Source organism: Leopardus geoffroyi, chromosome D2, assembly GCF_018350155.1.
Source record: "Leopardus geoffroyi isolate Oge1 chromosome D2, O.geoffroyi_Oge1_pat1.0, whole genome shotgun sequence".
NCBI classification, from domain to species: Eukaryota; Metazoa; Chordata; class Mammalia; order Carnivora; family Felidae; genus Leopardus; species Leopardus geoffroyi.
The window spans coordinates 73335782-73348820 of record NC_059334.1 but is presented as its reverse complement, the minus strand read 5'-3'; the positions used below and the strand labels follow the sequence as shown (position 1 = coordinate 73348820).

At 48.1% G+C, this 13039-nt stretch overlaps 1 protein-coding gene across 5 annotated transcripts in view; it reads left to right on the top strand.

The window, feature by feature from the left end:
• GFRA1 (GDNF family receptor alpha 1) overlaps positions 1–13039 on the top strand; it is a 213931-nt gene that overhangs the window by 184920 nt on the left and 15972 nt on the right. The window lies entirely within an intron of this gene.

The window sequence follows — 13039 nt, the reverse complement described above, 5'->3', positions numbered from 1 at the left end:
AAACTCCCAGCTGGAGCTCGCTTCTGGGGGGGCGGGGGGGGGGGGAAACACGGACCGATTTCCTACACTGCATTTAAAGATAGATGGCTGATGATGGAGGGCTGCTCGGGTTTGAATCTTAAAAGTGCATTATAACCTCGATAAATGGAGATTGTGAAGTGTCACAGAGTGGGGAGAAAGGTGGATTCTGGAACGGATGCCCATTTCCTGGGAGTGTGACTTTGGTCCAGGTACCCGTAGTTGGCCTTGGTGTCCTCACCTGTAAAATGAGGGGGTTAGGCAGATGAATCTTTAAGCTTTGTGTCTGTGGAGTGAGTGGAACAGTTGAGTCGGGTACTGATTTGTGTATTACACTCATTCTGTGTTCTCTACGAAGCAGCAGCGTATTGAAAGAGAAGGTATTCTTGGGGTTGTCGCCATTGCTGGCACTTAAACCCAACGTGGAGTACTTAATTCTGTCTGAAGGTGAGCCAGAGACAGTGTCGCTAGGGAGGTGTTAACTCCAACTTAGAGTCCTGTATGGCTTCATTCTTCCAGAAGCAGAAGAAAATGCTTTTCCAAAGTAGGAGGAGCCATGTGGAGCTACCCTACGAAGCCTCTCGTGTGAATAGAGGCCAGGGAGAATGGCTGAGAGATTTCCTTGGGGTTAATCCAGATCTACAAGGGCAGACCCACAATGGCATGCTAACAGTGCTTTCCTGCCTTTAGTCGAAACAGAGGGTTTATTTTCCTTTTTATTGATTTTTTTTGTAGTAACGAGTACTCAGCTATTTAGCAAGACGTTGCATATTTATATGTTTGCGAAATATTTTCACACATTTTACCTTATTGGACGCCATCCTCCTGAGGGTTGTGGAAGACTAATAGTATTATCGCTAGCCTCGTTCTTGCACTTGAGGACACCAGGGCTTGGTGAGGTAACACTTTTGCTGGAGCCTACGGAGTTTGTGTCACAGAACTGGTGCTGGGGATCTAGGAGACTCCTGTTGCTTTCGTGGTTCTTCCTGTATTTGGGGGGGTAGTGGTGACCCCATGATAATGTCTGCTTCCTGCCATGCTGGGGAAGGGGTCACGTGCGAGGCCCTGTGATATCACTTCACGCTTGTCCCTGCAGTATACCCTCCCTTCTCTCTCCCTACCCTGCTGCCACCAAGGATAAGGCTCACCAGAATGTTCACCAGAAACCTTCTTTTACCAATACCTCCCTGACCCACAATCCCCTTTGTTCCCTATAGACCACTGGGGCAGTGTTTTTGCTTCTGATTTGCTTGCTGTCTTCTCTCCCACAACGTCTCCTCTCTTCTTCTTGGATATGCTACATTTCATTCAGTGACTCTGGGTCTCTGCCCTGTCCTCCTATGTCCTCCCCGCGAACATGCCCCCTCGGACACACTCAGACACACTCACACACGGCACTAAGGAGAAGGCAGGCAAGGAAGCCGTGCAGCCTAGGGTCTACCAGATGTTCTTCATGCTTCCAAAGCATTTCCTGAGTATGTCCAATCTCCAGAGCACTGTGCAGAAACTGCCAGAAGTGGGAGGAGGATTGGAGAATATTATAGCATCTAACTGCCCCGTCTTGCGGCGGAGGCCTCAGGCTCAGGAAGGGGAGGTGGCTCGCACAAAGTCCCTCCAGCCAGTGCTCAGCGTCCCGCTTCCTCCTAGGTCAGCCTTCGGTTCTTGTTGGGTCCACTCAGATTCTAGCTTCAGGAAAGACAAGCGGCCAGATGAGGGATAGGGCCCTGTTGTCATTCAGTGATAATAGTGGGCCAGAGAAGATTCCCGGCTGGTAGAAGAGACAAGCTCTGGCCACAGCGTGACCGGGTTCTTTTCTGCACGTGTCCGAGTGCACAGAGCATGACCGCAGATGCAGCATTTATCCAGTTTATTGAGCTCTTTCCGTGTTTGGGAAACTTCGTGGAGTTGGGTACTCAAAACATTTCTCTCCTCAGTGAACTTAACAAACAATGGACAAGATGCCGCTTGTCAACATTTTGGGAAGGTCAGACCGAATTCACAGAGGACATTTCAGAAGAATAGCCATCGTTGGCAACTCCATGAAACTAGTTTCCTCCACGAGAGACGACTCTGTTAGCCATAAGGAGGCATTCTCCCCACTTTCCTGTCCCCTGCTCCCCCCGCCCCCCACCAAGAACATGGCGACTGACTTCTGCTTCCTCTGGTGCTTGCGTGCCTTGGCTACACAGTGTTTTGCCACCGACACAGATCTGCCCAGCCACCCCTCCCTACAAGGAGGGCTCTGTGCCGCTGCAAGGTTGCCCTGGCAACATCAGGGGACACGTGCGCCCTGTTCCCAAGAAACAGCGCCTTTCCTTCCCCTGTATCAGTGATAGGAAGTCTGCTTCCTAAATAGAGGGCAAAGTAAAATTAGAGTGTGATGTTTATGTCAAGGCCGCCATTTAACTTCTCAGCAGAGGGGAGATGGAAGTGTGGGACTACCGAGGATTGAGCAGGCTGCCCAACTTCTCTACCCTGTGCCACACACACAGAATCCACATGCCTTGGAGCTAAGCCGTATTTCACTTCCAGGGAGCCCTTCAGGTTCCACCACACCTCACCTTTCTTCCAAAGACAATGACCTCCTTGAGCCTGTTTTAGCACATGTGAGGCAGGGAGCAAGGGCATGGGCTCTGCAGCCAAGCTTGTGTTCAGACCCAGGCTCTTATCCTCACCGACATCATGGCTTCTCCAAGCCTCAGCTTCTTCCTCTACAAAACTCAAGGCTGACCAAGCTGCGAGAGTCGAGGGGATTAATGGGGGTAATGCTTCAGTCCCTGGGGCGGAACGAACACTCCAGAATGGTGCTTTAAAAATGTCCCATGCGATGCCTCATCCCGAGTCAGTTGGCCACTGGGTCCCTTGACGGCAGATGGAGGGTGGTGTTGTGCCTTGCTTGCAGACGTCCTTTCCTTTTCCAAATGGGTCAACTGAGGCAGGGAAAGGCTAGCGACTTAACCAGAATCACGTAGTACTTCTTTGGAAGGGCTGGGATTTTGGACCCAAAGCCAGTGTCCTTCTGCCTTATTCCATGAGCTTGGACAACCCGGGCTCTTTCTTTGAATTAGGAATGGACAGAAAGGAGGAAGTAAAAACCAGAAAAGGAAGTTATGCAGTATTTGTCTTTCTGCAGTTGACTTATTTCACTTAGCATAAAGTCCTCCAGGTTCCCGACCTCACTTACATGTAGGATCTAAAAACATCAGGCTTTTAAAGCAGAGTAGAATGGTTGTTACCAGGTGCTGGGTGGTGGGGGAATATAGGGGTGCTGGTCAAAGGGTACAGGTTGCAGTTAGGTGGATGGATGGGATCTGCAGCTCTCATATACAGTATGGTGACGATGGCTAACCATACTGTACTGTATACTTGGAACTTGCCAAGGGAGCAGATCTTAATTGTTCTCACTCTCCACCCAAAGTGGTAACCACATCAGGTGACAGACACTATGTTTATTAGCTTGATTGTGATAAACCTTTCATCATGGATACATGCATCAAAACATCACTTGGTATTCCTTAAATATATACAGTTTTCATTCGTCAGTTATACCTCAGTCAAGCTTGGTTGGGGGAACAGAAAAGTTGGCGAGGAGAAGCTGGTTTTGACAGAGGAGTTATGACCCCCCCATGCTTCCTGAAGGCAGCTATTCAAATAATAAGGAAAACGCAAAGTTCCTGCTTTAGGTTGGGATTCTTTGTGCAATTCCAGGAGACAGGAAATAGGCGAGAGACTGAAAGTTTGCCAGTAAAAGTTTTTGCAGCTTGGTGATGTCTTTAGAATGACCTATACTAACAACAGTTGAAAGAATCATTGGAGGCCAGAGGATAGGAGACGAGTGAGTGATAGGAGACGAGCCTTCGGCTCGAGAACGTGGTCCCTGGCACTGATTTAGGACTCTCGCTTTGGAGTATCACTCCCAAGAGACTCATTCTCTCCATCTGTCCTTCTTTGGCCTGCCTGGCTGTCTCCAGATAAATTACCATTTGCCGGGGGTCCTAGAAATATCTTAGAATGGCGTTTGTCCCAGCCGCATGTGTCATTACTCAGAATAGAACTGACTTAAACCAGCTTGGGATCCATTGGTAACAGATTTGGAGAAAGTCAACTATCTTTGGCAGCTCTAAAGTTCACTTCCCTTGAGAGGCACCCTCTTGTAATATTTTAAAATATACAATAATATGAGAAAACTCTTGGGGACTTGAGTTTCTGTCTTAACATTTGAGATAGATTTCCCCCTCGGAAAGGAAGAAATAAGAATAAACATTTTCAAAAGTCGGCTTCAAAGTGCAATTATCAACAAACCAAGTGCAATTCTTTTGGAGGAATGGGTGGCCTTGGGTGTGGGGCATACAGGACTCGTCTGCAGTTCCTATGAAAGGCTCGCCTTTAAAAAAGGAAAGTTGATTGATTGGAATAAAATGTCATAGAAATGTCCAAGTGCTAACCCCCTGAGGTGATAAAATGCCAGGTTTTGGGTAACCCGCCAAGCTCCCATGTCAGGATTAATTGGCAGTCATATTAGTAACAAGTGTGACGCAGGCTGTGCTATTGTTGGCATATCCCTTTGACTTGTACAAAGTGGTCACATGAAAAACAAAAGAAGATTAAAAATTCTACCAATTATTTCATCTTACGTGCACTTGAGTGGTCTGCTAGCTAGAAAAAGCTCAGGATATTTAAACCAAATGGACTGTGCTTGTCGCTTATTTAAAGTAAATATCTTTGGGAGATGTAAGTAAGCATTGGAAAAATCCCTACTTGGCATCATTGTTCACTACTTAAGTCTGGAAGCTTAAAGTGAAGACCCCTTAAAGTGGCATTTGTAGGTCTTGGATGCCATGGTCAAACAGGTTGATACCTCCTCTTGGCTGCAGCTGAGGACCCCGGGGAAAATTTTGCTGTCTCTGCCCCTGCCACTCTTTCCCCACGAAAGAGATGTGACGGGAGAAAGCCTGGTAGATTTGGGGGGCACACACTCGGATCCATGGCCAGCAGGGTTGGTGTGGAATAGCTGTGACCAGTTAGAAGGCTCTGGTGAACAGCACAAGCCACAACCAAAGTCAGTTTTTTTTTGTGAGCCAAAGAAAACGTGTGTGGGGAGACATGGAAGACCAGAGGTTGCAGACAGATCTCAAGTAGGGCTCCTCCCCTCTCCCTAGCGGGACTTTTAAGGCAGCATTCTTGGAAAGAACCAGCAATGCAGCTTTCTCAGTCATAGAAGAGATTTGAGCACAGTCCCACGGGTAGCCTTGGTGAGGATGCTTACTGCTAAAACCACCAGTGCAGAGGCCGGCTGTCCCCTTCCCCACAATAACCCATCATCTGCCTTGGTGGTTGGACCACACTAACCCTAAGGGTCCCACAACAGGGACACTGCTGGCCCTCAGTGGGCCATGGGAGCAAAGGCCTTGAGGTGGGCATCTTTCCTGGAGGAGAAAATCTGCAGCATCCACTGGACTGGAATCCACATCGATATCTCGCTGGCCTCCCTTACTCCCTCCAGTTCCTTCTCTTCAGAGAGTACAGTTTGAAGCCTATAGAAATGGTCTGGGTGCTTGTAGGGATGTAGGATGTTTACAGGTTGCTGAGAGGGACAGAGGGCAGGCAAGATTTGCCTATCCATTACACTCCTCCATATTAGAGTATTGAAACATTTAATTAGAATATTGACTATTAGAATATTGAAAATGATCTATGTCTGAAGAAAGACTTCCCATCCTGGAAGAATAGCGTGCCCTACCCCTCCTCTGCCTCAGTGCCTCATCGCCTCAACAACGTCCGTCCCTTCGTACCTGATAGGGTGACACCAGACCGGAAGTGATTTCGAAACGCTTCCAGGGCCAACCCCCCGAAAGTCTAGATGTGGTGGTGGGAAGGCAATTATCCAAACCTGCTAAATACCCAGGGATCCTCTGGCTGTGACCAAGTGAAAATTTTAAGTGTTGAGTTTTAAAAGGAAAGCTGCCAATGGGTGTTCTGTAAATCATTTGTGCCAGCAGACTGACCCCATTATGTCAGCTAATCCTGGAAGTACAGGAGGTAAATTTAAATCTTCGAGCATGAAGCACTTAATCAATATTCTAAATGTTTTTCTTGCAATTTATGCTAGCAGAGCGATGGGGTGCTTTGGCGTCCTGTTAATCTTCCACCGGAGAAGAGGCACTCGAGACAAGGCCAGGGTGGTGGGATTTCACACAGGATGGTTGGTGGGAGGGCAGGAAGCTGGAAAGGGAAAGAGGGAGGTGGTTATTTCCACACGAGACCCCTGGCATGGGGACGCTCATCCACCGATCCCAGGGGGCAGAGCCACCCCGCGTGCACCTCCTTGGTACTTTCCTTTAACCCGTGCTTGACAGCCTTGGAGTTGACTTGCCAGGGAGAGCATGAGCTGGGGTCAGATGCACCCGAGTGAGAACCCTGGTTCAGTTCTTATTGCTGTGTGACCTGGGGCACGTTTCCTACCTCCTCTGAATGCCTGCTATACAATATCACCTGCTGCTCTGGTCTGCTGTGAAGATTGAAAAGCCGGTGCCCAGACGCAAAGGGCCCAGCTGTCCAACCCTTGTGATTGATGAGATGTGCAAGAGCTTTGACTCTGGACCCTGGGGCCATAAAGGAAGGGCTCTTCCCAGTGGCGGGGAGGCCGTGAAGCAGAAAAGATGGATCTTTTTAGATTGTGCTTTCTTAATTTCTAAGAACCGTTTGAACTGAGTGATAACCAGCCAGTTCTAAGAATTGGCCGTTGTAGAAAGTCCTAAGGAAGGAGGGAAGTGCAGGTGTTCTTGGGACGGCAGGACAAGGAGGAAGGGAAACCAAAAGGCAATTAAAAAAAAAAAAAAAAAAAAGGACGAGGTCTTGAGGGGTTACAACTGTTCCAAACTCCATCTCACCATGCCCAGAAGGACTGTCCTGGGCGTGTCATCCTAACAGCCAGCTTCTTGGCAGCGTGACTGGGGCCGTGACAATAGTCGGATCTCGGTCCGTTCTGGGTACCAGAGTGGGACTGTCTGCCAGGGGCCATTGCCACGTCTCTCTAACCAGTTGCTGACACTGGGAAGAGGGGACACACCTGTAAACAGCAAACAGTCTTAGTGGCAGGAAAGATAGTGTTTTGAGAACAAGCCCCACCTCTTTGCCTCCGAGACCAGGACTTTGAGTCTTTCCCATATCTGCGTTCTGCCTGTATGTTAGTTGCTTAATATTTATGTTTAAACTAGATATGCGTACTTCTGTCAACACTGTCATTTTTAGACTCATCCGAAACTGTTAACATACCTGAAATATATGCAAATCAGTGTGCTCATCCTCTATAATCGTAAATATTAAAATTAAAACAATAAACAGTGTTTGTAATGCCACCTAAATAGTGTCATATACACCAGTGGTCTCCCAGACCCTACTTGGAGAAACATGATAAACCATCTAATGTGACAGAACCCAGAACTATTTGCTTTGATAACATGCATCGCCTCCTTTTTTATGGTTGGGTATTAATAAAGCAAATGTGCATAAGCTCTTCCCATGAGTCGAGTACTTTCCTCAGCACATTATATGTATATACAGTCACTCAGTCCCCACAGTAACTTCATGAGGTCAGTACTGTTGTTCCCATTTTTTCAGACAAGGAGCCTGAGACACAGAGAGACTTGAGCAGGAGAGGAGAAATGGAAAGGTAGCACCTTCCCCTTCTGTGTGTTTTAAATGGCTACACTACATTACCTAAATCACTGCACTTTACCTCTTTGTTTCCGGATAACATTATTCACTCAGTATAGATTAAAATCAGTTCCTAGATTCTTGTTGAACATCTGGCAGATGGAGATGCCAGACTGGCTCATAAACTGGCATAAAGAAAGGAAATGACACCTATCCTGACACCAACTGGTGTCCCTAGAGCAACTCAATTCTGACGCTGGCTCTCGGAGTCAGCACAGACTCCAGAGGTTAAAGGGCACAGCCCCCAACAAGACTGCCCTTACTTCATATGCCAGCCATGTTTCAGGGATCCCCAGGCCACCTGCACTTCTGACCGACCAGCCACAAATTCAGGGGTTCCCATGACTCCTCAGGTTCAATTCACTAGAACGACTCAGAACTCAGAAAAGCACTATTACTGATGATTACAGTTTTATTATAAAGGATACAAAGCAGGACTAGCCAAATGCAGAGATATGTAGGCTGAGGTCTGGGAGAGTCTCCAAAAAGAGAACTTTCGTGCTTTTCCCTGCGGGATCAAACACATCACCCTCCCTGCGCACTGATGCATTCGCCACCCAGGAAGCTCCATGGGGTTTCAGGGACCAGAGTTTTAATTGGGGTTTCATTACATAGGCATGATTGATTGAGCCATTGGACATGTGATTGAATGCAGTCTTCTGCCCCTCTCCGGTCCCTGGAGGTCGGCAGGTTGGACTGACCTCACGTGATTCAAAGCCCCAACCTAGTTGGTCTTTCTGGTGACCAGCCCCCTTTCTGAGTCATCTCATTACCATAAACTCAGGGGTGATCCACAGGGCTCAATGAATACCAAAGATCCTCCCATACCAAAGATCCTCCCAGAACTTCCAGGAATGTAAAGGTATCTCAGAAACCAGGAACAAAAGCTAGTCAGATTCTAATTTTAATTCTGGGGCCAAACAGTGAAACTCCTCACAAGAAAGCTGGAGTCGAAATTTTGAACGTGGGCTCAGTTCACCACTTACCAGCCGTGAATCCTTGGGAAAACTACTTAGCCTCTTTGTCTCAACTTCCTCATCCATGAAATGGGGATGATGGTGGTAGAGCCTTCTGGGATGTTACAAGGATTCAATGTGATCCCACCCGTGAGGTGTGCTTGGTGTACCGCCGAGCTCTGAGGAGGTGCCAGTCGAGTCTTTCTCATCTGTGAGCTTTGTGTAGCTTCTGGCACTTGGATCCCCCTGGTCCCCTCTGTCCCATCTTCTGGGGCAGTGCCCTGAAGGGCCAGGCTGGGTTTTGCACTGCTTTCTGGGTCCTATTTTCAGTGGTTTTTCTGGGCTTGGTAGCTTGTAAGGCTTTGCCACCTGTGCAGCAGGCTTAAGGATAAGAGAAGGTGAGTCCTTGTCAAAGTGGTGCTTTTGAAATGTAATTTAGATTCAGATGCTTCTTCATGGGAAACCGCTTGCTTCCTTGGAATTCTTTGCAGAGGGTGGGCTGCTCGCCTCTATGCCAATCTTGGAAATTTCGATAAGGATTGTTTGGTGATCTCTTGGCTGTGAATTGAACAGTTCCCCCAGGTCAGGCTTGCTCAACCTTGGCCTATTGACATTTTGGTCTTTCAGTTCTTTGTCGTGGGGAGGGTGGGGGCTGTCCTGTGCCTTGTAGGGTGTTTAGGAGCACCCTTGGCCTTCATCTTCTAGATGCCAGTAGCACCTTTCCCTAATTGTGACAACCGAAAATGTTCCCGGACATGGCCAAAGTCCCTTGGAGGGCAAAACCGTCCCTGAGGGAGGACCACTGTCCAGGAAATGAGGGCTGCCTCAAAGCCCCCCTTTCCTTTTGACGACAAGGGAAATGGAGGTGTTGGAGAGTCTTCTCAGGTTTCTCTGCATGATAAGCAACATAGGGAAATGGAAGAGCGGAGAGCCACATTGGACCAAATCTCTCCTGGGTAGTCCATGCAAGAACAATGAAAAGGGGCTGCCGTTGCCACCAAAGTCCCATGCTTGGACATTTAAGCTAATTTGCCCGAGGAAACACTGCCCTCGGGGTGGGACCTGAGGATACTATCAGAGGTAGCATTAACTGAGGCTCTTGACCCGGGTCTCACCATCCAAGGACCATGGCCTTTAGGGCCCCGCACCCTCACATTCTTCTGTGGAATGTTTTTCACCCACCCGGCGTGCTGAACGAGTAACCCACAGGTGACATTTCAAAGGAGACTTTTGCCGGACGACCGGAGTGGGTGGCAGCATTTATATGTAACCCCCATCAGGCTTCCCGTGTGGACTTTGAGCCGGGGGGAGCTCCAGGAAGGGTGGTAACAGAGCAGGATGCAGATCAGACCGCCAATGCCAGACTCGTCGCCACTGAGCCCTCAGCACGTGTGCTGAATCCCAATGACTGTGGCAGCACCGATGCCATTTCCTGAGCCTTTTGTTTAAGAAAATGACCTTGGTGCTGCATGTTATTTGTGGTATTTGGTTTATGATCTGTGTGACGTTTCTACCATTGCTGCATATTGCGGAGTGTTTTCTAGCACCTACTGTTGTTTCGGTCTCATAAAACAAAAACAAAAAAAACCCAAATCTTGGCTACACCTAGCGTTTCCTCTGCATAACGCTCTCCTGCTTGGAGTGAGTTTATTTCCCCTGCTCTGGGAGAAACGAGCCGTGAGGGGTGTCTTCCCTTAGCAGAAGTGCTGAGCCTCCAGGCCTCCCACCCAGGCTGCTCCTGGGCTCCCCCAGAAGCCTCCCTGCAGAGCTGTGGACCAGGCGGCCAAGGGGCCTAGGGGCCTGCGTGATGGGCCCAGCTACTCCCAGCATGAAGAGGCTGCCAGTGGGCTCCTGGGATTTAATCTACCCGGCTCCGGCTGCCAGCTCATGAGCTCAGAGGGAAGCTGCCTCCCAGGATCCACCCACGTTCGCCCTGGGAGGAAGGAGGCTGTTGTAAAAACAGTTTTCGAAAGAACTGCTTATAGAGCATTTTCCAAGCCCCTTCATCCAGGAGAGTGCCTGAATTCCAAACTCAGAAATTGGGTACTACTCCATTAAGGCAGCATGCTGAAGCACACCTTCAGTTGTGTATTCAAACCCTATCGGACATGGAAGCCTGCAGCCTATAACATTTAAGGCTGTAGCAAAAAAACAGGAATCTCATCTCGGGGGGCAGGCTTCCTGGTAGGTGGGTGGCCGGTGTGCACATCACCCGCCCCGCAGGGGGCGGTGGCACACGTTGTATCAGCACGATTGGGCCACCCAAACAAAGCACCACGGACTGGGGGGGGGGGGGGGGGGGGGCTTCCGCAACTGAAATTTCTTCCTCACGGTTCCAGAGGCCGGAAATCCAAGATCAAGGCTTGGGTTCTCCTGAGGTCGTCTCCGTGGCTTTGCACATGGCTGTGTTCTCACCATGTCTTTGCAGTGACTTTGCCTGTGTGTACGTGTCCGTGGTGTCCCTCTGCGTGTCCACATCTCCTCTTCTTATAAGAACACCAGTTAGGGTGCGGGGAGCCTGGGTGGCTCAGTCTGTGAAGCATCCAACCATCAGTTTCAGCTCAGGTTGTGATCTTGTGGTTTGCGGGTTCGTGGGTTTGAGCCAAGCATAGGGCTCCATGCTGATGGTGCGGAGCCTGCTTGGGACTCTCTCTCTCCCTCTCTCTCTGCCTCTCTCCTGCTTGCTCTCTCTCTCAATAAATAAATAAACTTAAAAAAAAAAAAAAAGAACACTAGTTCCAGTGGCGTGGGGCCCACCCTAACAACTTCACTATAACTTAATCACCTCTTTAAAGACCTGTCTCCAAATACAGTCACATTCTGAGGACCTGGGGAATAGGGATTCGACATACAAATTTTGGGGGGACCCCATTCATCCATAACATATGTCTGAGGGGAGGTACTTGATAACTAAATATTTGACATTAAAAAAATCTCATTTATGGGGTGAATTTAAGCAGAAAAAATTACTCTTGCCACAGGTCTTCCCACAGTGCACTGGGTTCTGCTAAGTATCTCTTGCGTATAGCCTTTAAACGTGAGAGACTCGCTCTCGGCTGGTCCTATGATGGAAAGAACATGGAAGGCCCCTCCCTTGGGCTGCCCCGGCCAGCCTGCACACACCTGCTCTCCGCTTTGCGTGGAGCTCTGGCTATTACTCGTGAGCTTCCACAAATTTAATTCAAGCAATGACTTTTTGTGATTGGCACATTTGCATTGTAGCAAACGTCGGTTCAACATATTGTTGGAATACACAATACTGTAATTTAAGATTATTTTATCAGCAGTAAAGGGTTTTATAATTCATTTAAAAAGTTGTAATGGGCTTGAGCATCTTCAGTGGAGTTTAATAATATAGCGTTTTATAGCTGGCTGTAAAACTTCAGATTACGGTTTTAGCAGTTGTGCAATTCTATTTTATAGTTTAATAATTGTTCAAATGAAGGAGAGTATAACGTTCCTAAAAACCAATTTAATGACTTAGAAAAATAGCCTTTATCAAAATCTAACGTACACCTTTAATGAACCCAGATGTCACCTTTTCAACAAAGGCAGATCATGGCATCTATTTTCTCAACCACAAAACCCTCCAAATTAAGCACACCCAGTGTAGTATCTCCGAGTTATAGTTTTCTCTTTTTTAAAAAATATTTTATCCCTAATCTCTGATAGCCAGAATAAGCCTATTTGCCAAGCACAAGGTGTATGGCAGCTAGGCCAGAAGAGCTTCCGCAGGAACAGGGAGTAAATTGGTTCTCTCTTTAGAAGGTTCTTTGCTTTACAGATGACCCCTTCATCACACTGCTTGAACTGCAGCTGCTAACTTTAATAAAGTCCCTTATTGACGCCTTCAGATAGCCCATACTTAACCATTCCGTGAGTGAGTGGCAAAATGGGGAACCCTACATTATAATATAATTGTATACTATTATTACGAGCAATAAAAGTGTTAGCATATAGCATTGGGCAAGAGGCATTAATTCATGCTGTCATTGGAATTACAGTTCATGTTGTTATATTTTGGGATTTTCCTGGGTTATATTCTCAGACAGCTAAAATCAATAAAAGAGTAGTCTCTACACAAACACGGTTACCATGGAATACGCTTTGGCAACACGGACCCGGGACCCTTGGGTGCAGTGATTCTTGGGTGAACCAGCTCTGGTTCAGAGCCGTGTTGCAGTTACGGAGAAGTGGCAATGGCCAGAGGAAGTCCATGTGGCTGGGCTCCTTCCTGGCTGGGGTGCAGTCCATGGGCTTGGGGCTCACGGGCCATTTCCGCTTTGTGTTATTAACAGCGGTGGCTGTGATGCGAATGGCAGGGAGGCAGACCCTGAACTGTCCACCAG